Source organism: Dermacentor silvarum, chromosome 9 (genome assembly GCF_013339745.2).
Source record: "Dermacentor silvarum isolate Dsil-2018 chromosome 9, BIME_Dsil_1.4, whole genome shotgun sequence".
In the NCBI taxonomy this organism is placed as follows: domain Eukaryota; kingdom Metazoa; phylum Arthropoda; class Arachnida; order Ixodida; family Ixodidae; genus Dermacentor; species Dermacentor silvarum.
The window spans coordinates 80876878-80904368 of record NC_051162.1 but is presented as its reverse complement, the minus strand read 5'-3'; the positions used below and the strand labels follow the sequence as shown (position 1 = coordinate 80904368).

At 44.4% G+C, this 27491-nt stretch overlaps 1 long non-coding RNA gene across 1 annotated transcript; it reads right to left on the bottom strand.

The window, feature by feature from the left end:
* Positions 1–6087: 6087 nt before the first annotated feature.
* On the bottom strand, positions 6088–23516 carry LOC119465335 (uncharacterized). Its single transcript, XR_005194822.2, has 5 exons — positions 23429–23516; positions 21979–22144; positions 20834–20914; positions 15098–15176; positions 6088–6226 (listed from the first exon to the last, which is right to left on the bottom strand). It is a non-coding gene; the product is annotated as an uncharacterized LOC119465335 (long non-coding RNA).
* Between the last annotated feature and the right edge of the window lie 3975 nt (positions 23517–27491).

Below are 27491 nucleotides of genomic sequence, written 5' to 3'. Positions count from 1 at the left end.
GCGGACACTTGTTCGTCCTTTCTCGCAAGCGGTCCGGCAAGTCCACTCCCCGACGAAATTACCACGATGATTGCCCCTGATCTTCCGACTTGTCAAGCCACGGAACTCCACCACCTCCTAACGACCTATAGGGATATCTTCGACTTCGATGACCGCCCTCTCGGTCAAACGTCTCTTGTAAGTCATCGAATACATACCGGAGATGCTGTTCCTATCAGACGGCGACCCTATCGTGTGTCCCATTCCGAACGCCAGGTCATACAACGAGAAGTCGACAAGATGCCCTCTAAAGACGTCATAGAGGCTTCCTCAAGTCCGTGAGCGTCACCTGTCGTCTTGGTCAAAAAGAAGGATGGCAGCTGGAGATTTTGCGTCGACTATCGTACCTTAAACAAAATAACGCGCAAAGACGTATATCCGCTGCCACGGATCGATGACGCCCTGGACTGTCTTCACGGTGCGAAGTACTTCTCATCCATCGACCTGCGCTCGGGTTACTGGCAGATTTCTGTTGATGACTTGGATCGAGAAAAGACTGCCTTTATCACACCGGACGGCCTCTATCAGTTCAAAGTTATGCCCTTTGGACTGTGCAACGCCCCCGCAACGTTCGAACGCATGATGGACTCTCTCCTTCGTGGCTACAAATGGTCTATCTGCCTCTGCTACCTAGACGACGTAATTGTGTTTTCCCCAACGTTTGAAAGTCACCTGACTCGTTGGCGACCATTCTAGCTGTCTTTCGTCGACCAGGACTCCAGCTAAACTCCAAAAAGTGTAATTTCGGCAGACAACAAATCACTGTGCTTGGTCATCTTGTAAGTGCTACAGGTGTCCAACCTGACCCTGCCAAAATTAGCGCTGTTAAGAACTTCCCTGTTCCCTCATCTACTAAAGCTGTTCGGAGTTTCGTTGGATTATGCTCCTACTTCCGCCGTTTTATACGCAATTTTGCCATCATAGCCCGACCCCTCACCGACCTTCTCAAGAAGGACGTGCCCTTCTCGTGGGGCCCCGACCAAACAACCGCTTTCTCGGCGCTGATCAACTTGCTCACTTCACCGCCTATCTTGGCTCACTTTGACCCATCCGCGCCTACTGAGGTTCGCACAGATGCTAGTGGACATGGAATCGGCGGCGTCCTCGCTCAGCACCAGCATGGCCACACACGTGTTATTGCATACGCCAGCCGCCTGCTCTCCACATCAGAACGGAACTATTCTGTCACAGAGCGCGAGTGCCTTGCATTGGTTTGGGCTGTCGCAAAATTTCGCCCGTATTTGTACGGCCGCGCATTCTCGGTTCTTACCGACCACCACGCTCTTTGTTGGCTGTCCTCGCTCAAGGACCCAACTGGTCGCCTTGGTCGCTGGGCTCTGAGGCTACAGGAATATACATTTGAGGTACTTTATAAATCGGGTAGGCTACATCACGATTCCGATTGTCTTTCGCGCCATCCTGTGGACCGTGCTAGCCTCGCTGACCATGAGCATGATTCCTGTGTACTGGCCATCTCTGATCTACGCGACATCGGCAGCGAACAGCGTCGGGATGCAGCCCTAAAGCTCACCATTCAGCGACTCTGTTCTGCGCGTTTCGACCCTGCTTTACGCCAGTATGTCCTACGCGAAGACGTCCTTTACCATCGCAACATGAAACCTGACGGTCCAGAATTCTTGCACTTTATTCCCCGACACCTGCGCGCCACCATTCTTCAACATCTACATGATGCTCCAACTGCCGGCCACCTGGGCGTTTCACGCACCTACGACCGCGTGCGACAGCGGTTCTTTTGGCCTGGCTTATATCATTCGGTGCGCCGATACGTTGCTGCCTGCGAACTCTGTCAACGCCGCAAACATCCTGCTCTTCCTCAGGCTGGCCTGCTTCAACCTGTCGACATTCCACCGGAGCCTTTCTTCCGCATCGGCCTTGACTTGCTCGGACCGTTCCCTACGTCCGTATCCGGCAACAAATGGATTGTCGTCGCAACTGACTACGCCACCAGATATGCCACCACGCGCGCCATGCCCAGTAGCTGCGCTACCGACGTTGCAGGCTTTCTGCTCAATGACGTCATTCTTCGACACGGAGCTCCGCGTCAGCTTCTTACGGATCGTGGACGCTGTTTCCTTGCAAAGGTCATCGACGAAATTCTGCGTAGCTGCTCTACTGAACATCGCCTCACGACAGCCTATCATCCACAGACCAACTGTCTCACCGAGCGGCTCAACCGAACTCTCACGGATATGCTGTCCATGTACGTCTCTACTGATCACCGCGATTGGGACGCCGCCCTACCCTACGTTACTTTTGCCTACAACTCGTCCCGACATAACACTGCCGGCTATTCGCCGTTCTTTCTCCTGTACGGCCGCAACCCTGCGTTGCCCTTCGAGACGCTCCTTCCTGCTAATCCATCCGTACCAACCGCATATGCTCAGGACGTCCTCTCCCGAGCCAGAATGGCTCGCCAGGTTGCTCACACGAGGCTGTGTGCGTCGCAGGCCTCCCAAAAAGAGCGCTATGATAGCCGGCACCGCGAAGTAGAGTACCCTCTTGAATCTGTGGTCCTACTCTGGACGCCATCTCGACGCCAAGGCCTGTGCGAGAAGCTCCTCCCTCGCTACACAGGACCCTACAAGGTTCTCCGCAAGCTCAACGATGTTGAGTACCTCATCACTCCGCTCCGAGATCGCCCATCTTCTTATTTTGCGTCTGCGGCTGATGTTGTCCATGTGTCGCGGCTAAAACCCTACTACACCAGCAGTACTGACTCATTTTAGAAGGCGCCGTGACGGCGCTCAGTCCGCCGGTGGTGATGTTACGAGGCATTGCGTATGAGCCTGCCATTAAAGGACCGCTGTGCTACGAGAAGAGGAAGAAGACGGGACATGCTTCGTGAGATGCTGTCAGCCATTCTCTGATAGCAGCAGCCTGTATATATTGTCTCTCCAGTGTACTTGTGAATCCCCGTGACAATATACGACCAATAAAACAACATTGTATATACAGTACACATGTGTTGTCACTCATTCGCATGTTCGAGTGATTAATGTACGGGGGATTCCTGGTTGCGAATGATCCCCCGGTGCTTCGACCACTCATCATCATTCGCTTCGTGAATATGCGGTGTTTTTTATTAATTCCTTCATACCACGCGTGTGAAACGACTGGCATCATCACCCTCTTTGCGGCACTTCAAACGCTTCTCTGCTTTCGCCTGCGAAAAATCCACGTTTAAAGCTTTTTTTATATAAAAAAATCCCGCAAACTTCGCTATGTATATAAAGTAATAGATCCGCTCGTATCATTCTCTTCCCTGCTTTTTTTTCCACCAATACGTTACACGACTCTTGCATACCTCGACTGCTGACCGCTTGATGCTTTCGTCCACTTTAAATCCAACTGCTTCTGGAAATTGTACGTTTCCTACGGGTATAAGTGTGTGAATACTTTAGCATTCCATTAGGATGTGGGGAGTGATCTACGTAATTTTGCCGAAGCATGCACATGCCTCATCTTGTTGCGAATATTTGCTCATGTATGATTGTCCTCAAGCAACCAGCTCAACCTTCAAATAGCAAGGTACTGCCTTTTGTTATCTACAGAATGTCCTTTCTAGTTCCTTTGTCCCCATTCTTTCAAATCTCTATGGGTATTTCTGGTTCAATTCATTGCATATAATTCATTCTCTCTGTTTCTCTCACTTTCTTTTTGATGACTCCTGGTAGTCTATTTACACTTTCAATCAACGTGCACTTGGTTGACAACTTTCTTGACCTCTTGCTCCATTCCGTGTCCACGCTTTTCAGGTACAGATGTTTGTGCCTTTTAGCCCGCCATTTATTTTCATCCGTGTTCTTCACTATTTCTTCAAAACTGCTTTTTACCTGTGTTTCTATGAATCCAAAGGAGGCCCAACCCATGTAAACCTGCACAGCCTCATTTGTGTAACTGTGTGCTTCCAAAGCGAACCGGTGTACCGAACATTGGTTAACCTTTAACGCCGACAAAATATCCGATTTCAGCAGACTAATGCATTTGGGATTCTTAGCGCTGGCACTATTCTGTCTTTCCAGATTCCACGCACCACCTCATATCTATGGTAGCCCCATAGTGCTGTATATTTTATTGCTGCTGCATTCGCCTCCCCTTTATTTTCAGATTATCGTGATGGGTGCTTGTGTAAGCCTGTTTTTTTGTTTATATATACACCGAAGTTGTATATTACTCGACTGTGGCTATGGTTTGCTCTTGAATTGACAATGACTCGTCCCTTCAATTAAGATTATATTTCCCAAATTATCTGTGCTAAACTTCAAGCCTAGATCTATCGCTTCGTTGCCACGCATATTCGCAAGTCTCTGTAAATCTCTTCCACTATCTGCTAGTAGCACTATGTCGTCCCCATGCATCAGTCCAGGGAACTTCTGCTGCACCATTTGCCCATTACGAATAGGAGTAAAATCAAACCCTAATTCACTGTTTTCCGGTTGTCGTTCTGTGCCCTTAGTATAAAGCCTGAACCGCAATGGAAACAGGACATCTTGCTTCAGTCTTGTAAAACACCTCTATATAAAAGTAGCGTCAACCACTTCCCTCCTCCTCCGTTGCACTGTCGCGCTCAGCGCGGCCAGCGCGATCGTGGCGCGATCTCGACAGTGGCGCCGCTCATGTCGACCCTGCCGTAGCAGACGATGGCTAACGCGCTACCAGAGGAAATGCGCGGAAAACTTCGATCGCGCATTGCGGAGCAGTTTTTGAGGCGCGATTTTGCTTCGTCAGTCAGTAGCTGGCCTTAATAATGCCGTTTTGGAAGTAGCAACGCGACGATGCAAGACGGCGCACATACCATACATACATAAAAAAAGACCGTTTGCCCTCGCCTTGTCGGTTGCAGCAACTGAAGGCGCAGCAGCATGCCATCACAACGAAGTTCTTGTCTCTAACACGTTTGATCCGTTTGTGCGTGCAGCACCTTCGTCGCACAGGCCCGAGTATGACGGTCGGAGCGCGCTGGAAAGGAAAAAAAATATACAAAAACGCAACGCGGACTTCCACGTGGCACGGATTGGCCAAATGGGGAGCGGAGGAGGCTGGGGTTACAGGAGGCGGCGGGGAGGAAACGCCGGGGTCAGCGCGGTGGCGGCAAGATCTAAGAATGGCGCTACCTTATATGTAGAGGGGCTTTACAGTCTTGCAGTGGGCAGTGCACCAAGCGCATCACTAGCGAACTAGCGCATGCTCCACTCGGACCAATGGGGAGCGCCTCGAGCGGGACTTCCTGGGAAAGACACCGCCCACCGTCCAATTTCGGAGGGCAAGGCCATGACCTCCTGCTTGGGAAAGTGCCGAATTTAACGACCGGAGCAAAGGTGCGCCCTTGTGGTCTCGCAAACCGTTGTCTTCCATGCCTTTCTTAAACAAAGTTACTTCGTCTTTTGACAAAGGTAGAATATTGTGAAGAGGGTAGCTCAAGAGATTTCTCGCACTTTAGAAATAATACTTATTAGTAATTTTCTACATATGTACGGTATACTGTTCTTGTCAACAGCATTCATAAGCAATTTTGACCACGATTACTATAGGATTTATTTTACCCTGAAAAAAAGGCAGGTGAAAATAGTATTAGATGTTATTTTTCGTAGCATGGATAAGCATCGTCTAAAGCTGTGATAACATTTTGTAATAATTTTCGTGCGTTACCTAATAACTTCAAACACAAATATCTTGGATATATCTATCCATGGAAACCTACCCATACAGATGTTGGAAAGAAGCTTACGATGGCAGCAGTATATTGTTCGTGCTTGAAAAATATAGAATTTCTCACCTTGTGATATGGCTGAGCTACAGAGATAAAGCTTCCACAAAACAAGACAAATATTTTTTCTTAGTGAAATAAGCAGATAAGTGCAATTATGCACTGGCAAACCTTTTTTTTATTCTCACCTCCTTATTTGACTGGGAAATAAAAGGCGATGTTTTGTTACAGCTATTTTCGACATCAATTAAGATATTTGTTTTGAAGTGGGGCTGAAATATTTGTTGCCAATTACGTAGCTAAAAGGAAAACCAAAAGTCAACCTTTTTTGAGCACTTTATTTTCAATTGCTGCAGATTGAGAAATTTTTTGTTAACGACAGGTGTATTGGCCAAATAGTCGCTGCCACCATGGTGGGCAAGCACAAGGGTGTGGGCACAAACCGGTGCGATAGCAACTCTGAAAATATTTATTGCAAAAGAACCCATTAAAATGTGCAGTTGGTGCTGCTATGCCGTATATTCAATGTTGCTGCTGAAATTGTCTGTGCTCACAGAGGTGAGTAATACGCATTGCGCGAGATAAATCTACTGCAAAAAAAGAAATGCTTGTATAATATCTTGCAAAGTCTAAAATTTCTGTCACGTAAATAGGCGCCGTGTTCTTAGCTGAATCCTTAGCGAGCGTTTTAAAGTTTTCTATGTTTAAACATATAGCAGGAATTTTAGGCAGAATCATCAAACACCCACTTCATAAGTGAAGAAACGATCCTGTTAATAAAATACAGTGTGGTTTTAGGTTTTCTTTATTATTTAGTTATTATATATTAATTATATATTTAGTTATTTAGCTATTGCCTTTCAATTATCTTTTTTGTATGTTTTCAATTTCTGTGTATTTTGTCCTCTGCATTATACTTTCCTGTTTTAAGTTCACAGCTATAGCGGCTGATACATGAGGTCGCCCAGATTCTCGGCACCTGTACAAATTTTGAAGCTCCATGGAGGCTCCAGGATCCTTGAAACCCGATTCGACGTTGGCCTCTGGCACGTATTTCAGCCTTCTGAATCGGCCGCTTCACCCCCTTGCCATCGAAGGGGGAAAGTTTGGAAAACGTCGTATATATCCTGCGAGTGCTACTACCTCTTACAGAATAACTACATATACAAAATATTCTTTCGAATCAGTTGCTTACATAAGGTACAGAATATTCGCAATTGAATGCTTTGAAATTACTATGCAATATGAGTAATATGTTGTTACAATAAATAGTTGTGAGTGTGTAAAACAAAACAAGCATGGCGCCTTTGTTTCTAATGTCGGTCTAATATCACGTATAAATTGGGGAGAAACAATTTTAGCATATAGTGCAGAATTTGCCTAGGACTTTTTATAACTCACACGCGAACGTATATGACACTTTCCATCCCAGGTTAATAAACCTACTAATTTATTGCAGTAGTATGTATTGTGGTTACTGTGAATGACAGTAATTAGATTAAGCGAACGAAATCAAGAAGCCATGGCAATTATACATCGAGTTACAGACAGGTACGCACAGTTCTTACGACTCGTCGTTTGTGCTCATATACCGGTTGTCACAACTATGATGCACCAATATTTCAAAATAATAGCAATTGCGTTACTCGAAGAGTCTTTCCGAGCGTGAAATAAGCCCACGTATACACGCAAATTGCCTCGAGGGGCTTCTTTCACGCTGCCATTCCGCATGTATTCGCCGGCTTCTTTCACACTTGGAAAAACACTTTTATGTAGCCCGTATTGAGCAACAGAAATTTGCATAGGAAGTTTTCGATGTTGCGCTACAATATTATTATTGACACTTTTAATCTAATTATAATATTTGAGAAGTTAATATATAATTAGGACTGAGTATGTAATTAGGCGGAATGCAAAAGATAATATCACTACCTTCAGTCGACGACAAACACCATTATCTTGGTGATGTCCAGCTGTGCGGTAATATTTTTAAATCTCGGTGTATGATAGTTCGCACACCCTGTATAGTGTCTGGGAAAAAGCTGGCGAGGGATGTTTCATGTCCCTCGTATATGCATCTCACTTGCTCACCGCAGGGTACTACGAAAACGTCGATATACTGAACAGTTTCCAAGCAAGACAGAATCTCATCTCATAATCTGTGCAATTTTTACGCTGTAAAACACACACACACACACACACACACACACATATATATATATATATATATATATATATATATATATATATATGTGTGCGTGTGTGTGTGTGTGTGTGAAGAAGAAGAAAGGGAACCTAGAGGCCCGATTTATTATTCATATCATAGGAAGCCAACAAACAATGACACCAAGGACACCATAGGGGAAATTACTTGCACTTACTAATTGAATTACATACATGATAAATTAATGGAAATGAAATTGGATGAAAGAACAACTGGCCGCAGGTGGGGAACGATCCCATGTCTTCGCACTACGCGTACGATGCTCTTATCATTGAGCTACCGCGGTGCCGTTTTCCCACCCACTTTCTGGTGTATTTATGTTTTTACAACTAGAACTATCCCTGGGAGTGTTCGCCAGCGCCACCACTCACAAACCTAATAGCGGATGAACATCCTTTCAGCCTCAGGCGTCACGAGTACATGATCATCTTGGCTGAAGGCAACTGGTGAATAAACTGATATATGCTACCCGAAGGCATCAATGTTGCCGGATTCCAGCCCTCATTATGTAATGAACGAGAAGAAAGAGAACCCAGAGGCCCGATCGAAGGGAACTGAGCAAAGACCAACGTGGTATTTTCGCTTGCCTGTTATTTTCTAAAAATATTGCTTTCACCCTCTAGAAGTAGACAACAGCTCAGTGCTTATAGACCGGTTTGTTTGGTGATTGGCAAGTGTAAAAATGCAATAACTCAAATTAAGGACTTGTGGAAAACGAAATACTTAAGGTACAATAAAAGAGCTTATTATATATGCGTGATAGTACAGAAAGAACAGTGTGAAATACATGAGTTGTCATTCTTTCTTATTGTTACCTACGCAAATGACACACTTATAACAGCAAAGTTACGCTACCATTAACTCATGGGACTTTCAAAAAATCCAGAAGTGATTCCTGATTCATATAAGCGGTCGTAGCCGGGTGTGAAAGTTGGTGCTACACGACGAAGCTCAAAATAAATACCAAAGCCCCGAATTCCGAGGTCACGGTCAATCTCCCCTCAAAAATGTGAAGCGGCAACCACCAAAAAGAAATTGCAATTTTTTTTTTTTTTTTGCTCCTTGAGGCTAGGTGAAATATTTATATATGTTTCTAGGGCCAACACTAAGCAAGTAAAATACATCACAAAACACAATCTGGAAACTTTGCGCGAACAATCTGACGGTCACATCCCAGTTTATCTTCACCTAGACAGTGGCTATAGTTTGATGACAACTCCAGGCTCTGCACTGCGGTATGAGTCAATAAAATCTGGTACAACGTTATGTTTCTGCTCTACGACTTTCACACTTTCACATGATGTCTCACTGTGTGAGCTCTTTTTCCTTGTGCATGTAAAATTGCGACTGAGAGGAAAGCGTCATGAAGATACATAGCAGCAGTCCAAGCTGTTTTAATTGATGTGCTGACTATCATCATGGATAACGCTGTTAAATCGGTAGTTTTCTATGGCTACTTAGGTCACTTTAGATGGTTAGACCATCTCACACAATAAACAATGGTACATACATAGCAACCAAAATTGTTCACTAGACAACATGGGGCGCTGGCTATGTACCAGGATAACGAACTTGCACTTGGCTTCTCTCTGTCGTGATAGACAACATGCGTCATTCTGGAGGTGCTACTGCGTTGTGCCTGAACCGATAACTTCGGCGATTCGTGCGCGATATTTTATTGTGTTAGCATTCTGAGGGTACTAAACGCACTTTTTGGGGCTATGTTTCTACCTATGTATGTTTCTAACTGAGCGTTTTCCCGCCTACCTTTGTGACTGGGTAGTCCTTGGCCCTAATTGGTAATCGTAGGCAGTTCCTGAGACCTAATTTTTACCAGCAAATGGTGAGTATTCGAAACAGACACTTGCACGTTAAATCCAGTGAGCTGAAGGTTCATAATGCGTTAACATCCATACGGCACTCCACGCACTTTCCTGGGGTTATGTATGTATGTATGTATGTATGTATGTATGTATGTATGTATGTATGTATGTATGTATGTATGTATGTATGTATGTATGTATGTATGTATGTATGTATGTATGTATGTATGTATGTATGTATGTATGTATGTATGTATTCTAAATAAGAAGAGTGGCACTAGAAAGTATCGTCGCCATTGCGTATCTCGGAGTCAGAAGAAGATCAGCGCGCTGAAAAGCGCTATCACCGTTGCGTGTCGCGCGGCCAGTTCGCCGAGCTAGCGGAGCTAATATTTCTGCCCTACCTTTCACAACACTCCTGTTGCTGCGCCCCTCAACTATGCGCAGGTCGCCACGATGCCTGCAACGCCGACCCGTACCGCGTTTCACGCACCCAAGCGGACATCTCTGCCGCCCTGTTACTACCACAGTATCCCCGCGTGCAAAACCCATGGCGCACGCCAAACAACCGGCCGATTAGTAACTCAAGCAGAATTGCTAGCAACGTGGCTCGTTTCTGCCGGCGCCGGATGCCACCTACTCTTCGTTTCTGACAACCAACTTCCCCGCCAAGACAACCAACTTCTCGTCAAGACAATTTCCATTCCATGCTTCACCGCATCCGCCTTTAGATTGTATGAGCCCATCGCACCAATATTCTTTCGCCAGTGGTCGACCACCTTTCCCCCCGCCGCCGCTCCATTTCGCCCAAGAGGCGTCGGCATGCCACTCGTCCCCATGAAAATTAGTCAGCGCCGTTAGGGAGGCGAGAACTGCGTGCCATGCGAAATCTTCAAGGCCTGCGATTTCCCCTCTTAACGTGATTGATGTGATCGTGGAAGGAATACAGATACTAGTACTTGTAGACATAGGAGCCACTATTTCGGTAACGGATCGCCGCCTCTGCTGCAGACTTCAGATAGACAGGACGTCGCTTTCAGGGCTTTCGCTATGCAGAGCTCATAGATAACACGCTGGGCCACTAGGAGCCTGCACAGCCCGAGTCGCCATCTAAGAGGAGCTTTATGGTATTGTTTTTTCGTTCTCGCCTCTTGTTCTGATGACGTCATCTTGGGATGAGATTTTAGTTCAACCCACCATGTCCTCAATGACTGCGCCCGTGCCGAGGCTGCGCTTCTTCCTCTTTGTCGTCACAGAATACATCGACATACCTCCGTGGTCGTCTGTGATCATGCCCTTGCCGTCCCTTGTTGTGCGACTCCCCGTGTGAGGGTAGTGTGCTTTTTATGGCGTTAGACGTCTTCGCCCGTCGCCGAATTGTCCTTCTACCATACGTTGTGCTCGATTTCCGTGCCTGTGCCACTTCCATCTCTGTTCCGCGCATCGACGACGCACTTGACTGCCTACAAGGAGCCGAATTATTTCTTCCTCAGATCATCGCTCAGAATACTGGCAGGTGCCCATGGCTGAGGATGATCGCTGTAAGACAGAATTTTTCTCACACCGTACGGCTTGTATCAATTTATGGTCATGCTGTTCGGCCTTCGTAATGGGCCGGCCACAATCGAATGAATAATTCGTCGATCGAATGAATAATGCATGGATATACTATTTTGCGTAGCCTAAACTGGCAAACAAGCGTCTGGCATTTCAAAAGCAATTGGATCGGCCTAGTTGGTGCACATTTATGATGGTAGGCAGCGAAAAGATTTACAGGGGGCTAAACAAAGAACCAAGCACCACAGGAATTAGTCACAACAAGCACAAGTCTGCGCTGTATAAACTATTTAGACGGCGCTGTGATCTTTTCGCCCGACTTCCAGACACATCTTCAACACTTGGAACAAGTTTTGACTTGCCTTAGGCAAGCTGGCCTGCAGGCTATACAAATGTATTTTTTTTCGGTGCAATACAATTGACTGTACTGGGCCATATGACTGTGATATTTTTTTCTCTCTTACCGTTGATTTTGTAGAAATTGTATGATATATATACCATGACTCACTGTTTGCCACGATCCTACTAGCCCCCTTGTCATTTCTATTTAGGAGGTCCCCCGACAGTTGTTACTTCGGGACCTCCGTATGTACACCCACCTTGTATTTGATTTTTGTCGTCCAATATTGTTTCTAAACATGGCGTAATCCCTGATACTACAAAGCTCCACGATGTAACCAAACTATCTAAACCAACCACACTTAAGACATTGCGTAGCTTCATAAGCCTGTGCTCACATTCTCGCCGTTCTGTGCCAAATTTAGCTGCCATCACTTCCCCCCTGATAAAGCTGCTTGCCGGAACCAGTGACCTTCCCAATGGTCAGAAAAGTGTGATGCCGCATTTACCACATTACGCCGTCTACTCACCTCGCCACCAATTTTACATCACTGTGATCCGAATACTCCTACGGAAATGTGTACTGACACCAGCGGCGTCGGCCTGGGCGCAGGGGTTGCGCAACGAAAACCTGGCTTTGACGAGAACGTCGTAGCCTACTCCAGCTGCACTTTAATCAAAGCTGAAGCAAACTGGTCTGTGTCTGAAAAGGTAGGATAAGCCATTGTTTTGGCTCTAGCTAAATTTCGGCATTACCTTTACGGTCGACCTTTCGACGTCGTCACAGACTACGGGATTTGCTAGTTGTCCTCCCTCAAACACCCGTCTGGCCGCATCACACGATGGGCCCTACTTCTGGCGGAATTCGATATCTGCGTTGCCTACCGCTCTGGACTAACATTCTGACGCCTTCGCTTTATCTCGTTTGCCAATTCCACACAACGCCCACAGTGTTTCGCCCCTGACGCTCACTTTGTTACCTTTCTACATCACCGACCTGACTTCTGAACAGCAAACGGACCCATGCATAGCCCATCTTCTGAACCTTCTAAATAATCCTGTCGGACTACTGGTGTCTCGTGCGCTCCACCGTCAAGCATCACATTGAACAGTTCGAGATGGAATTCTGTATTCCTGAAATTACCATGCAATGGCCGCAAGTGGCTTCTACTGGTCCCGCGCCAACTCGGTAGCGATGTCTGCGCTTCCTTTAACTACGAAACAGAGGGGGGCCATGGCGGTGTGTCCAAAACCTACACGCAACTGCGACTTCAGTTTTATTGGCGGTGCATGTATAATTACGTCAGCATGTATAATTACGTCTGCTCGACGCCCGGTTGCCAACGTTGCAAACTGGCTCCTCAACCATCCGCTCCATTGCAGCCACTTTCATGCACAGTCTGCCCCTTTGACCGTGTCCTGATTATTTTAGTCCTCTCCCATCTACGGCTGCTGACAGCTGTTGGGCCATAGTCACTCTCGATCACCTAACAGGACATGCAGAAACAGCTGCCCACGCAGCAGCCACAGCGCTCGAGGTCGCGTCCTTCATCCTGCGTCACCTCGTTCTCGTTCTACGCAACGAACGACGCTCCTCGTGAGCTCCTGAGTGAACGAGGGCGCGTGTTTCTTTCTGAGGTAGTGAAGTCTCTCCTTCATCAATGAAACATTATACATCGCAACACCGCTGCCTACCACCCCCAGACCAATGGTCTGACGGAATGGTTCAACCGTACTTTCAACGACATGTTATCCATGTATGTACCTTCGGATCATTCCAACTGAGACCTTGTTCTGCCGTTCGTAACATATACGTCTACAACACCGCCAAACAAGCGACGACTTTATTCTTTCTGTTTTCCTTCTCTACGGCCGTGAATCTTCCTGTACCATCAACACAATTTTTCCATATCATCGAGATGCTTCAGTGCACTCCGGATTCTACCGTCTCTAAGCATGCCGAGGAATATCGGTAGCTGAAACCCTCGCTCACTACCATAGATCAATCCCGCCATAAGCATCGACGAGACGACGTCGAACCTTCTCCTACGCTCCCAACTGAATGCCTTTTATCGCTTTGGATCGCACCTACAAGTCCTTGCCTCTCTTCCAACCTACTAGCGGAATTTGATGGTCCTTATCGCGTCATTGCCCAAACTTCGCCTGTAAACTACATCGCTGAGCCACTGAGTCACCACCGTCACCGTGGACGTGAAATTATTCATGCAGACAGGCTCAATCTTTATTATGAGCCAATCGTTTCGTCGTCGCCGTAGGTCACCTGGATGGCTACATTTTCAGCCGGTAGGTGATGTGGAAGGAAGAAGAATAGCACTGGAAAGTCCCGATGCCATTACATGTTTCGGAGCCAGAAAAAGATCCGCACGCTAGAAAGCACTGTCACCATCACGTGTCGCGTTGCCGGTTCATTGAGCTAGCTGAGCTATGTTGCTTCCGCGGTGTTTCTGGCTTTCGCTTCACGAGTCCCATAAACCTCGTCACAGTATCTATGTGTCTATGTTTGTATCTAACCGTTATCCCACCAACCTGGGTCATTGGGTAGTCCGTGGTTCAATGGTTAGCACATCGGGCTGCTGTCCTGAAGCAAGAGGGTTTGAAAGCAATCATCGTATCAACTCGTATCAATTTCACAATCAAGACGGCGTCACGATGGCGGTATGACAAGGAATACAATGCGACTGCAAGACGACGATGTCTTTGGGATTACATGACGTGAATCGAATGCCAATTGCAGATGCAGACTATGCAACGCCCGCGACAGCATCACGACCGTGAGCTTATACCTGTCACCCAAGCAATTCGACAACTTGGGCTACTGGGTGCGGAGTAGAAGAGATGACGACCAGGGCATGACCAGAGTGACAATATGAAGCTGGCATGACGACGACGGAACGAAAGCGACGGCATCACGACCAGCAGCCCGTACCTAGTGAGCCAAGCAAGCAGACAACTTGGGCCACTGGGTTGATCTAAGAAGTAGATGGAAAGATGAATGGATAGATAGATAGATAAATAGATACATAGAAAGACAGATAGATAAATGGATAGGCTGAAGTATACAAAGAATGCTATTCGCAATTAAATAAAATGTCGATTTTATACAAGCTTTATGATAAACACTGGCTTTCTGGACGCCCTGCAGACGCCTAATTTTGTAGCAGCTTTTGTGTGCACACGAAATTATTCTTTCAATGTCCGCTAGTCACCCAAAGTCATGGTTTTAACAACCTTCAAATCATTTCTTTGTCTCTAGGTGTGATTTAAAACGATGCGTGTTCCTAAATCGTTTTTTTGTACAAGATAAATTGCTTATTGCTAATGTAGGTTGAGTTGATATAGGAAGGCACAACCGCATCGTGTACTCACACTTCTCCAGCAGTTCATGCGATAAAATCGTTCTTGTACTGTTACATTGTCATCAGCGCGTCTGGATTGCGATTGGCACCTGAAAGAGTTACAGAGATAATAGTCATCATTTATAGACGTATTTTGTTTCATGTGCGACGCCTATTGCCATGACAGCAGCACCATCTATGAGCTGTCGCCGTGCTGGCTAGCGCGAACGCTCCGTGTTGTATGCGACTTTTGAACTTGGCAGCAGTCCGAGAGCTTGTTTTCGGCCTCGCGTGGCGCACTTAATGAAACATGGCGTGCTTTACATTAAAAGCAGTTTTATGAGACGTACTGCAGTGATTTGAGTCAACGTGGCTTTGAGTCAACGAGTCAAGGCGACCCAGTGTGGTGTGAGTGCGCACGTTTGAGCCTAGTGTGAGCCCATAAATATACACAACTGAAAACCGACGATAAGATCAGTAGTGTATTAAAGAATCATTCTACAATGTGCCTTACTGCAACATTCTCACTGTAATTCTCAGCTTTAGTCTAGCAGCAATAATTAGTAATGAAACGCTGGCGAGGATTGTAGCAGCGTGAGCTCCGCTCAATTGCTGAATAAGTTGGGCTATTTACTTTGAGAAACATTCAAATTGCTATCTCTATATACGTTGCTCGACTACAGCTTACCTTACAGTGTGAATCTGACCTATCGAGTGGTGCAGTGGCTATCTTCGGACTGAGCAAGTGTCCAAAGCTGTGTTAGTTGCTGGGTTACAGATTAATTTGTTGTATTGCACAAGGGCAAAGAGTGCGGTACGACGATGCATGGTTTTATTGTGGCGCTAGCGCAGTATTCTTTTGTTTCTTATAGATGACGATTAAATGGGCTAATTGACCACTGTAGACCAAAATGACTCAAATTTACAAGGGCCAAGGGGATGAAAACCGTGTTAAAGAAATTTTATTATCACAAATATCTGTTTCCCTTTCTTATGCGATTCCCCTGGGATGTTATGTTTCACAGCGCAAAAAGGCAATGTCCAGTCATCAAGGTTATATGTATCAGGCTTGTTTACTAACTACAATAATCGCTGTGTTTAGCCATGGTATCGGCCTTATCATCAGTATCGGCGTAAGCAGGACGAGCGCCTGTCGCAGTGATTTAAAATTACCCTTTGCGTTCGCTTAATGACTTGAAATACGTGACAATGATGCTGGTGACTTACGCAAATATTCTATAACAACTGGTGCGACAGTATTCCATTTACTGTTAAGAGCCTACAAGTTGTAAACACTTCATAAATCAACTCATACATGTTTCAGAACAGTGGCCTAAAATTTTTCGGCTATTTTTGATGGTAGCGAATGATGAGGAAGTATATGCATATGGTGGTAAAGAAAAGCTTGCCGTGCTTTGAGCACCTCACTCATAATTTGTGGACGTAGCACCATGCACAAAAAGAATTTCTATATAGCAAGGTCATAACTGTGAAAGCAAGCGAAATTCTAATTCTTTAGCATCGTGATAATCTAACCATAACTTTTTAGATGTTATGCTATTCGCGATGCTTTAAACTTTCAAGAAAACACGCTTTGTTGGACGGTATATAACCGCACACGTTAAGAGACGGGATGTCGCCAGGGGGTTACGACGGATTGGTAACAGGAATCAGGTGGAGGACGTGGGAAGGCAAGAGTGAAGGAGGAATTGTACGGCATACGTGATTCCAGCTTAATACGACAGTTGCAGCAGGGCGCAGGAGTGAGAGTATGAAATCCCGCAGAAACGGTTCCGGCTACTGCCGGAGACGTTATCATGCAAGGCCGAGAGGCGTGCACGCAGCAGGTATTGTCTAAACCATCTCATTTTCTCTTGTTTCAGCACATGAGTCGCTGTATGGGATATCACACCACTTCGTTCCGTGTCGCGAGCTTGAAGTGGTTTATACAGAATGCTGCCTCACAAAATTTCAGTGGATTTCAGTCAAGCTAACCATGCCGTTGACATATATTATTGATGGCTTTTTTGTGCCAAAATTGGTGTTACCTCGTTGGCATATGGACCTGCCTATTTTAAATTTACACGTTCGTGTAAATATGTCAGAGACGGGTTAAGTTTATTAAAAAAATATTCACTTATGTACATTCAAACTTTGGCACATTTAAAATAGTCCCCTGCCACAACGACACATTGCTTTCATTCCGCAAATTTTTCTCGACGTCTTTTTTCTCGACGTCGAGCATCCTTCTGCGATTCGAGTTCGATTAAAACAGTCGTTTGAAAATAGACACTTTTGAGCTGGGCTTTAATTTTGGGAAACGCGAGAAATAAGCGGAAGCTAAATGTGGCAAGAAAGTATCTGGCTTCCACCAAGAAACTCCCTTGTGCGGAGTGACCTGTGCGAGATGGTTCATTGCAGTCATGCCGCATCTTGCTCTTCATGCGCCCATATCAGACTGTTTTCTCTAAACAGCGTCCCTCAAACGTCCTAAAGGTTCGCAGTAAAACTCGATATTCATAGGCGGGCCATTCAGGTGGAATTACTGATGCACAATGCTATGAATGCTATTAATTATAATGAGCGTAGATTTTCTCGAGCTGCGGGCACGCCTAGCTTTTTTTGCGGCCATAGAGACGTTGGGCTTTTCCACTGCGACCACTGTCGCTTCGTCTCAGGATCGTCCCCACAAACCTAAGTGTTGTCCCTATAAGCGTAACATATTGACAAACGCTTAACATGGATTTTGGCGGGGATATTCTACCACTACCCAATTAGTTACCATTATACATGACTTTGCAGAGGCTTTAAATAAAGGGAAGCAGGTGGAGGTAATCTTCATGGATTTTAAAAAATCTTTTGATAAAGTGTCGCACAAAAAATTAATCTATAAATTAAGCTACATAATCCAAAACAACGAGATAATAAATTGGATCAAAGCCTATCTTTCAAAACGATGCCAATATGTGGCGTTCAATAGGGTTTCCTCCAAGGGCGTGACAATTGATTCTGGCGTTCCCCAGGGGTCCGTTCTAGGGCCTTTGCTTTTTCTTGCATTGATATATGACGTTGTTAAAGGAATTTCTACGAATATTAGGCTGTACGCTGATGATTGCGTTCTGTATAAACTAGTAAGTTCTGTGCATTATCAGGTGGAGTTAAATGACGATTTTCCGAAGAATATTTTGTGGTGTGAGCAATGGCAAATTCCCATCAATTTTGAAAAAAAACTGTTTTCATGCGAATTACTCACAATAAGAGACCCTTTGCACTTTAATTATTCTACTTCTGATCAAGTAGTTTTCGAGGTTGAGCCATATAAATACTTAGGATTGCTGGTTACTGACAAACTTTCCAGGAATGCACACATAGATAACGTTGCAGCCAGTGCCTTAAGGAAATTGTTCTTTTTAAGGCGTACGCTCAAGTTAGCTACCCCTCAAGTGCGCATTCTTGACCACAAATCTATTATCCGTCCTATGTTAGAATATGCCGTAGTAATTTGGGACCCTTTCATAAATCCAACATTGAAAAATTAGAAAAAATACAGAAAACGGCGCTAAGATTCTTTTACAACTCATATGGTTGCAGCTCTATTAGTGAATTAATAAAAAAGGATATTTTCCACCAGTTACTGATAGAAACAGGGCTTGTAGACTCAAGTTCCTTTATCAATTGGTAAAGGGTTATTACAGAATTAACACATCACATATATTGACTCCATCTACAGGATATGGAACTAAAAACCGACATTCGCAAGCAATTGTGCCTTTAAAACAAAGTGTCAATTGTTTCAAATATTCTTTTTTTCCTCATACAATAAACGATTGGAATAACCTCTCCAATGAGGCTGTAACCAAAAAATCTTTGGTGTCCTTTGAAGAGCGTTTATTTGAAATGTGCCGTGTATTTCTAATACTGACTTGCTATTGTCTGTTCTTTTTTTTGCCAAATGTATGTTTCCTACAAAATGTACCACTCTTCTATGGTCTAACTAGACCGCAGTATACATAAATAAAATAATAACAATAAAAATAGTGATGACCTTCGACGTTTTGCTGTTCGCGTTCACTAACTTAGCCCTCTTCTCAGGATAGAATTTCCGCTCAAAGGTCGCCATTTTGACAACACTTTAGAGATCAAGCTTGAATCAAAGAAGAAAAAGAAAACGAGGTTCACGGGAAGTATTCGCAAATTTGGCGTAATGCTGGGAGTACTGTATTGCTGTGATAGGGAAATATTTCGAAGGTGACAGTGTTCGAATGAACATAAGTAAATCAGTTTTTTAAGAATAGAGACTATCTTCAAATTTTTTCGTACCACCTCATATTGCTTCTATTTTCAATCAGAAATTGTGGCCGCTCAGCTCTCAAGCACATTTTCATATATATTTGCAAATGTCATGCTTATTCAAAATCATTTTACAAGGTATTATATGAAGATATTTATGATAGCCATAAGCGTGAGAGTGTAGTCCCCATGACGGAGCAACAAAACTGCCGTAATAATTTCTGAAGAACTCCATGCGAGAGCTTGTCCTCGCAAACATACGCTTATGGAGTTCTGAACCCTTACGTTCTTGACGAAATGTACTTGTTAGTTTTATAGTAACTACATAGCACTTGATGAGCACGAGGCCTTCGATGATCACTTCGGAGATAGGAAAGCAAGGAACTGCTGAGCTCCCGAATAACTGATGTCTGGAAAAACGAGAATTGGAATTAAAAATGACCAGAGGCTATATGTATACAGACATGTAAAGTGCACTTATGGTTTTTTTTCTGCTTATGTTTTAGGCAGAAATGACACCAGCTGCAAGTGGCGAGAAAGGACAAATGTGACGTTTTCCTTATGTCAGCGCTACGTTAGTTTGACGCGATAATTAACAGTAATATAAAAATTTATTGGTTACTGAGAAACAGTTCTGCTTTTGAAAGTTTATAAACCATTTTTATGAAACTTCGACTGCAAATCTGCAAACTAATTTCATATTTCTACAAACTACTGTGTATGTAAGAGCAGTTGCAATGAAAAGCAAATAAAGACATATATGGAAATGATAAATGTGATGCCGAACAATGCAGGTGCACACTGGTCGAAAAAGCGATGATACTGCTGTGAGCGTTTCGACAAAGGCACCAGTGTTTGACAATGGGAAGAGGACAAGTCTACTTGGCGAAACTCGTGGTCTATTGAATCATATTTCGATTATTGTTGATCAGCAGATGTCCTGTCAGAACACAACACAAATATGCGCATCCATTATTGTATGCGTCATTTTACTTCTCAGGAAATTCGAATTAGACTTTGTGAATTATCCATCTACTTGTGATAGGGAGAAAAACGACCCTGATTGGATGTCTTGATTTTAAGACGGCGGCCACTCAAGCATTTGGTGACACGAAGTCGTTTTTTTTTCGGTATTTGGTGGATGGCAGGCGGCAGATCTAATATGGTAAATATCTTTCTATTTTTTAGCTTTGTTAGTACTTCTTTATTATTGCTGCTCTCATAGATTATTGTTGATGACTTTAAAGCTGGACGTTGAAAATTGTGCGTTTAGCAAAATTTCTCTCACTCAGATCTGTGATTGCTAGCTGTGCAGAAAGCGCATACGGAGATTAGAATGCTTAGAAAGACTCGTGTTCAACATACAAGACTCGTGTTGAACATACTGTACGGATTGACACAAAATCTACTCAAATTACATGTCAAGAAGAAGTCAAAATTACGGGCAATGAAGCAGCTGTAGGTTGTTTGTACTTACGAGCCCGATAATAAAAGCAGCAACAGCCCAACTTTTGAAGTTGGTAGAGCAAGACCACTTGCCTCACCGTCTGGGAGCCACCTGTTTTGGGTGACAAAGGATAACAGACAAAATAAAAGTCCTAAGGAGGCCGAAAAAATCTTTGGCGTGTTTGTAACTAACCTAATATAATGCACAGTTTAGGTTCCCCTGCAGGAATACCTCTAAATCAATGACCCCACATTAGGAATATTCTAAAAGGCAATCGAAATTGTTTTAGGAATAGTTTGTGAGAGAATTGTTGAGCACATTTAGCTACTTCTTTCACCGCGAACACATTTATAGCGCCCTCAACAACGTACGTCATGACTCTGTCATAGCTCTCAGACGATATAAACTATGGATATGTCTTCGCCAAAGCTTTCTTGCGATCCGCGAAACCTCATATTCATGTGCTAGAGCATGGCTTGCCGAGCCCTCTGCGTTTCATGCACGTATGCCAATATGGTATAGCCTGCGTAGCACACAAAACAACAATGCAATTGCAAAGCGGTATTGTCGCTACGATAGCTGCATGTTTAGCACTTTGAACTTCGCCACAAGCGCATACTTTTGACCAGCGGTGGCAATGCGTTGTAGTAGTGCCTCATATGGGGCATGGAAAGCTGCGGATAAACCTGTAGTCTGACGATAACAATGGCTACGATGACTAGGTCAGTCGTTATTGCTAGCCTATTGGAAGCTACGAACTTTGTAACTGTTGTCGCAGTAGAAGCAAAAGTGCATTTATTTTTATTGATTGAAGTTCGGTAGTCTACATGTGACTAAGACAAAAGTAAATGTCATCTGGTCATCAAAAGCAGATATGTAAAATTTTGCTGGAAAATCGAAATGGCTTGGAGTCCGAAGGCCAACTTCTATGACATCCTAGTGTGTTGAGTTGCACTGCACTTAACACTGTATTGCCATGTGACTATATCAGGTATTTTACACATATGCCATCAAATATGAATTACACACAAGAAAAACTTGCAAATGTAGTCTTCTAACACGATTTCAAGTTATTTTTCTAAACTGTAAGGTGTCGTCCAATCCCCAACTGTTTGTGATCCTTGCTGATTTTGCACTGCAATTTTGCAGCCGCATAAAAAAAAGTTCGTTCTTACCTCACATTGAACAGCGTAGCAAGAATAACGCACGTTGTGAAAATGTTCATGGCGGTCTTCTTTTTGCGTAGTTGAAGGTTGCAATGTATCCTCTTGGGCTATGTTGTGCGTTTTTTATACAAAATATGCACTGTTATGTGATCTGTGCTTTTAAGACCAAAGATGCCTGCAGCCGGTGTAAACAATATTGATGTTTAGTTAGTTAGTTTCAGACATTCGTCGCCAGAGCACAGGGATAGTTTCTAACTGAGCTACTGTACATCTGTGTAATGGCACGAATATGATGTATAGACACAGTAACGTGGAATCATATGTTAGGATACGATTCAACATTAGCCTTGACAAGCAAGGCTTTTCCTGGCTAATGTAATAAAGCACATTCGGACCGTGCGTAAACTGTCCATGAGTAGCAGCTCATAGTGCATACAAACGCTATCTTCCTAATGAAATAATTATTATGGTCTAGATAACCGCAAATGGACTCAATAGTACATCAATATGATATGAAATAAAATTATTCACAAGCTGGGGATCATTCCCGCAATTGAACCTGGCACAGCACTCTACATCGGTGCAGTGAAGTAATGCAAGTATTTAAACAATCCGACCTCTTAAAGTGTTGTTCAACGCCCAATCTATCTACATAAATCAATCGTTTGTAAAATTATGGTGCGCCGTTATTTTAAAGCAGTCGACGAGAAACAGAAAAAAAAAGGCTGGGGATGAAAAGTCAACTTGCGATCATGATAAGGCTTTTTGTGGTGGGCATTACAGAGGGATGATCTACAAAGTCATAAGGCTGCTGACGATGGCCTTATAGGTGGTTCCATTAAGGGAAAGGAATAAAGCTCCTTCCCAATATTGAAATTGGCTAGTACATGTGTTACGGTGGAGATGGTCTACAAAGGCAACCGATGAGCAGACATTGTCACTCATTGATGTCACTCTTTTCATGTTGACCGTCTCACTTTTTGTAATAGCCGGTTGAAAAAAGTGTTTTTTTTTTAAATTCGATAGAGCTTTCGCAACACATAGCTCCTAACACTCAAATATGAGGCTTATTGACTCTGGTGACCTCATACTAAAGGTGTGTGATTTAAAAGGACACGTAGCCATTTGGACGACGGGTCAAAGTGAGTGCACATATTTGAACATCAGTGCCCAAAAAACAAAGACCAGCCAAAATTGAAAAGACGGAGCAGAGAAGACTACTCCGGGGCAGTTTTCAATTCAGTGAACGCGAAACAGTGCATAACCTACGGTACGGACATGTGGGACGGATTCTGGAGCCGGGATGTTTAAAAAGACATATTTCCAATTGCTCCTGCGGCTTTTTGTATCAGAGCTCACTACGAATTGCAAAAGGGAAACTGAAGGGACCGTCAGCAACTGAAGATGATAGAAAAACTCGAAAGCGATATATGGCACATTAATATGAGGTAACACTTACTTCATAAAGTCCCTTCTCATGCATCACAGTGTGTCCACAATTTAAGTTTGAATCTAGATACGTGCGTCGTAGACATGTCTTTCAATATTTTATACCCTGAGCATAGTCAGATTTTTGGCATTTAAATGGCGCGTAGTCATTTGGACGACGAGTGCACATGTTAGAACATCAGTGCCCTTATAGCATAGGGAAATCAGATGTTTTTGCTGCTGCACAAAAAACAAATAAATGTTTCGTGACAACACCGCTGTATTTCGGGAAGAAAACATGTACGTCTCATTGTTGGCCGCAGATATCATACAAGCATCTCAAGGTACGTGGTATTGTGCCTGGCGAATATGTCACTTTCTCATGAATAATATAATAAAGTTTGACAAGCCGCTTTTTTTATAGTCTTGCAGTTTATTTTTAACAGATAATACCAACACGCATGTCGACCTGGAATTTAACATTGACGCCAACTTTTGTTTCTCAGCCTGTGTCTTTGCCTGTGGCTTTGCTCTTTGCTATGTCTGCGTTCCGTTGCTTCTTTGTATAGCAATCCATCTAGCTGTCATTCTCGCCAAAATGACACGACTTTCTAACTTTTTTTACCCTATAGGCTAAGCACAAAATCGATGATTCCTAAAATGCAGGGTCACAAGATATTTCGTGAAAATGCCGTAGATCTAAGGAATGGAGAACATATCACTCAACAAAAGCAAGAAAAATTCAATCTCTGCTAAACGAAAATATTCAGCGAAAATTACACATTTTTAATTTAAAAACGTCAATTCTGTTATTAGCGTCAGAATAATTTTTTGAACTCCGTAGACGTGTTCTCCAGCCTTTCAATTCTATGGAAGTCGGCTAAGTGTGGAAAGATCGGGAAAAAAGTAGTCATCAGGCCGTCTGTATCACAAAACAGCAAGGGAAACTGTATGAGTTTCTCGGTGAAAAAATATTTTCACTTGAATAACATGATTCCTGTTTCCGGGATCGAACTCGGAACCAACGCTATTCTGGGGTACCATCTGAGTGAAGCAGGAAGCTAAGAAAGCGCTGATTGAGCCAAGAAGTTTCGAGAACTACAATCCCTAATAGACTAAATATTCACGGTGGAAGAAAACTCAGAAAGAAAAATTCGCCATCTATTGTACAGTACAACGAGCCAACAAAGGAATCGCATAGGGATTCTCAAAACGAAGTCTGGTTTAAATCCTTAACCAAATGTGCAACTGTGCAGACTTCGTTTTTAGAAAGCCATATGGAATTATGTATACAAACTGATATCAATCGAAAGGTGATTTTCTTTCGCTGAATCGTAAATGAATAAGTGCTATGCAGTCAAGAAAATATATACTTTTTTCAATTAGAGTTGTTTGAATATATGTTTTTTCCCGAAAGATTTATTTTCTGTTTACACGCTTTCGATAAGAAAAGAGGCATGGCATAGTGCAGTAAACGCATGAGAATTCTGTGCTGGTTTATGTCGTTCCCTTTTTTTTCTGTAAGCCTTTATTGAAGACTGTTGCCGACAGACACCATAAAATAAAACAGTTTTTCTTGCTAAATTCGGGTAAGAGATTATAAAGTTTCCATAGAATTGTCTTCGGCCAGCAAGGAAATATATAGGCAGCAATCGTTGTTTATTGCTTTAAAGCATGGAGACAGGACGAGCAAGCGGAAATTTGGCACGTGACTAGTTTTATTTTGAAAGCACCGTCTAGGCTCTACATTCATATCTAAATGGTCAGATAGGGCAGACCGATGCAAGATGTCCGGCTGCAGTGGCGTCGCACAAGTGACGTAAAGCAAATGAAACGTACACCAATGATAGACACATGACAAGAGTTGACTGTACCAATTCTAAACGAAGCCACACATGGCTTCGGGTGATACTCACTTCCCCTTTTCTGGCCTAACGTTGCCTCCCTATTTCTGAAAAACTTTCCGCAATATATATATAGACGGTTTCATGCTCGCGATAAGAGCAGCGAGCGCGCCGCCCCCAAGATACTTCCGGTCACGTGCCTTATCAGTCTTCTATGTTTCAACGCATGGTTGCTTCTTTGCGAGTTACACTTCGCAGCTACGTCAGAGGGCAAAACCGCAAGCCGTACAGGGCCTATGTTTGTAAACAGTGAAAGGGTCTATACAGGGTGTTTCAGCGAACACTTTCAAAAATTTTTAAAGGTTGCCCGTGGCAGATAGCACAATTTTCGTTCATGAGCTGGTCTACTCGAAGAGGCGGACATGACTTGCGCAAGAAATTAAAATGCATAATTGAATAATTACCAATATTTCACTAATTACGTTTTTAACTAATTACCTGATGGCCCATATTGCAATTTACAAATTGTAGCCGTGGAGTTCGCAAGGCGGATCCACTTGGAACTAATTCTCGGGATGACGCCAGTTTCGAGATATTAATTATCTAACTTTGCGCAGAAATGCATTGGCGTTCCAGTTAGTATCTTAACAAAACGTCGCTTTATGCATTCAAGCACAAAATTAACTGGAACGCCAATGCATTTCTCCGCAAAGTTCGGGAATTAATATCTCGCAACTGGTGTCATACTGAGAATTAATTGCAAGCGGATCCGCCTTGCGAACTCCTCAGCTACAATTTGTAAATTGAAATATGGGCCATCAGGTAATTAGTTAAAAACTTCATTAGTGAATTATTTTTAATGATTCGATTATGCTTTTCAATTTCTTGTGTAAATAATGTCCGCCTCTTCGAGTAGACCAGCTCATTAACTAGAATTGGGCTATCTGCCACAGGCAACCTTAAATAAGTTTTGAAAGCGTTCGCTGAAACACCCTGTATATATATATATATATATATATATATATATAATATATATATATATATATATTGTAAAGGCGAAGTCAACTTGGCCGCGCGTGCTCGAAAGGCGGGCGGTGGAGGAGAAAGAGGACGGGCAGAGAATGGAACAGCCGGGCCGGGACGGGTGCTGTCTCTGTCTTTGTGCCTCTCCTTTACAATGGCGCATCCGACGAACGTCTTAAGGCGCTCCAGTCTTCAGCACCGCGTGCTGCGGAGGCCTTGCATCCTCTGGCATCTCGCTGTCCAGGGTCCTTCTGGCGAGGGAACGCCGTCAACGCTTCCCTTGGCATAGATGCAACGCCTTGGATTACCTCGACCTCCAATCCACCAATGCATGCCGTCCACGCTTCCCATGCCCTGGATCCCTGCCCCATGATATCATCGCCATCTCAGCCAGCTAGGGATGCTTTTCACGCTCCCCTGACCATGCTTCCGGCTGCAGTGAGTACAGCGGCCGCCACCAGTTCTGGCTCAACGGATGCCGTTCACGCTCCCTTGGCCACTGGTCCTGCTGGTCCGAGTAGTCCGTCCGCTGCTGACGCCTCAGGGTGCGCAGATTCCGCACCTAGCTCAACGGGCGACTCAGCCGGCAGCTTGACGGGCGTTATGCGAGCCATCTCGTTGCTGACACAACAGCTCCAGGGTATGACGAGCGCCGACGGTTGCGTTCTGCCTGGGAACGCCGTCCACGATTTCCTGCAGCCGGCGTTCGTGGACATACCGACGTTTCAGGGCTTTCAAGATGACGTTATCTTTTGGGTTCGCAATATCAATGCCCTGGGTGATCATCATGCCTGGCCAGACCACACAAGATGGCTGGTTGCCGCGAAACGACTTTGCCGTGCCGCCAAAGCTTGGGACAACTACGCAGGCATTAACCATGGGTCCTGGCCTGAATGGAGCGCAACTCTGATAGCTGCTTTCCGCCCGCTTCCCTATGCCTGCGGTGAGTCCCATCACCGCCTTTCTTCGCGCGGCGCTTCTGAGAGATAGAGCCTCGACGCTTCGGCAGGTGTACCCTGCGTCCCTCCGGCAGAAAGGTCCACAGGGTGCCCCGACACAGCAGCCGGCTCACCGGGTGTCGCCGTCGGCTTCATCCAAGACGTTGGGAAGCGCGTGGCTGCCGCCGCTCCTGCGTCGACCCATCACCGGGCGGCGCATCACCAACCGACAACACCGGCTCACCGGACGACGATATCAGCCCCACACCAGGCGGGGGATAGCACTCGG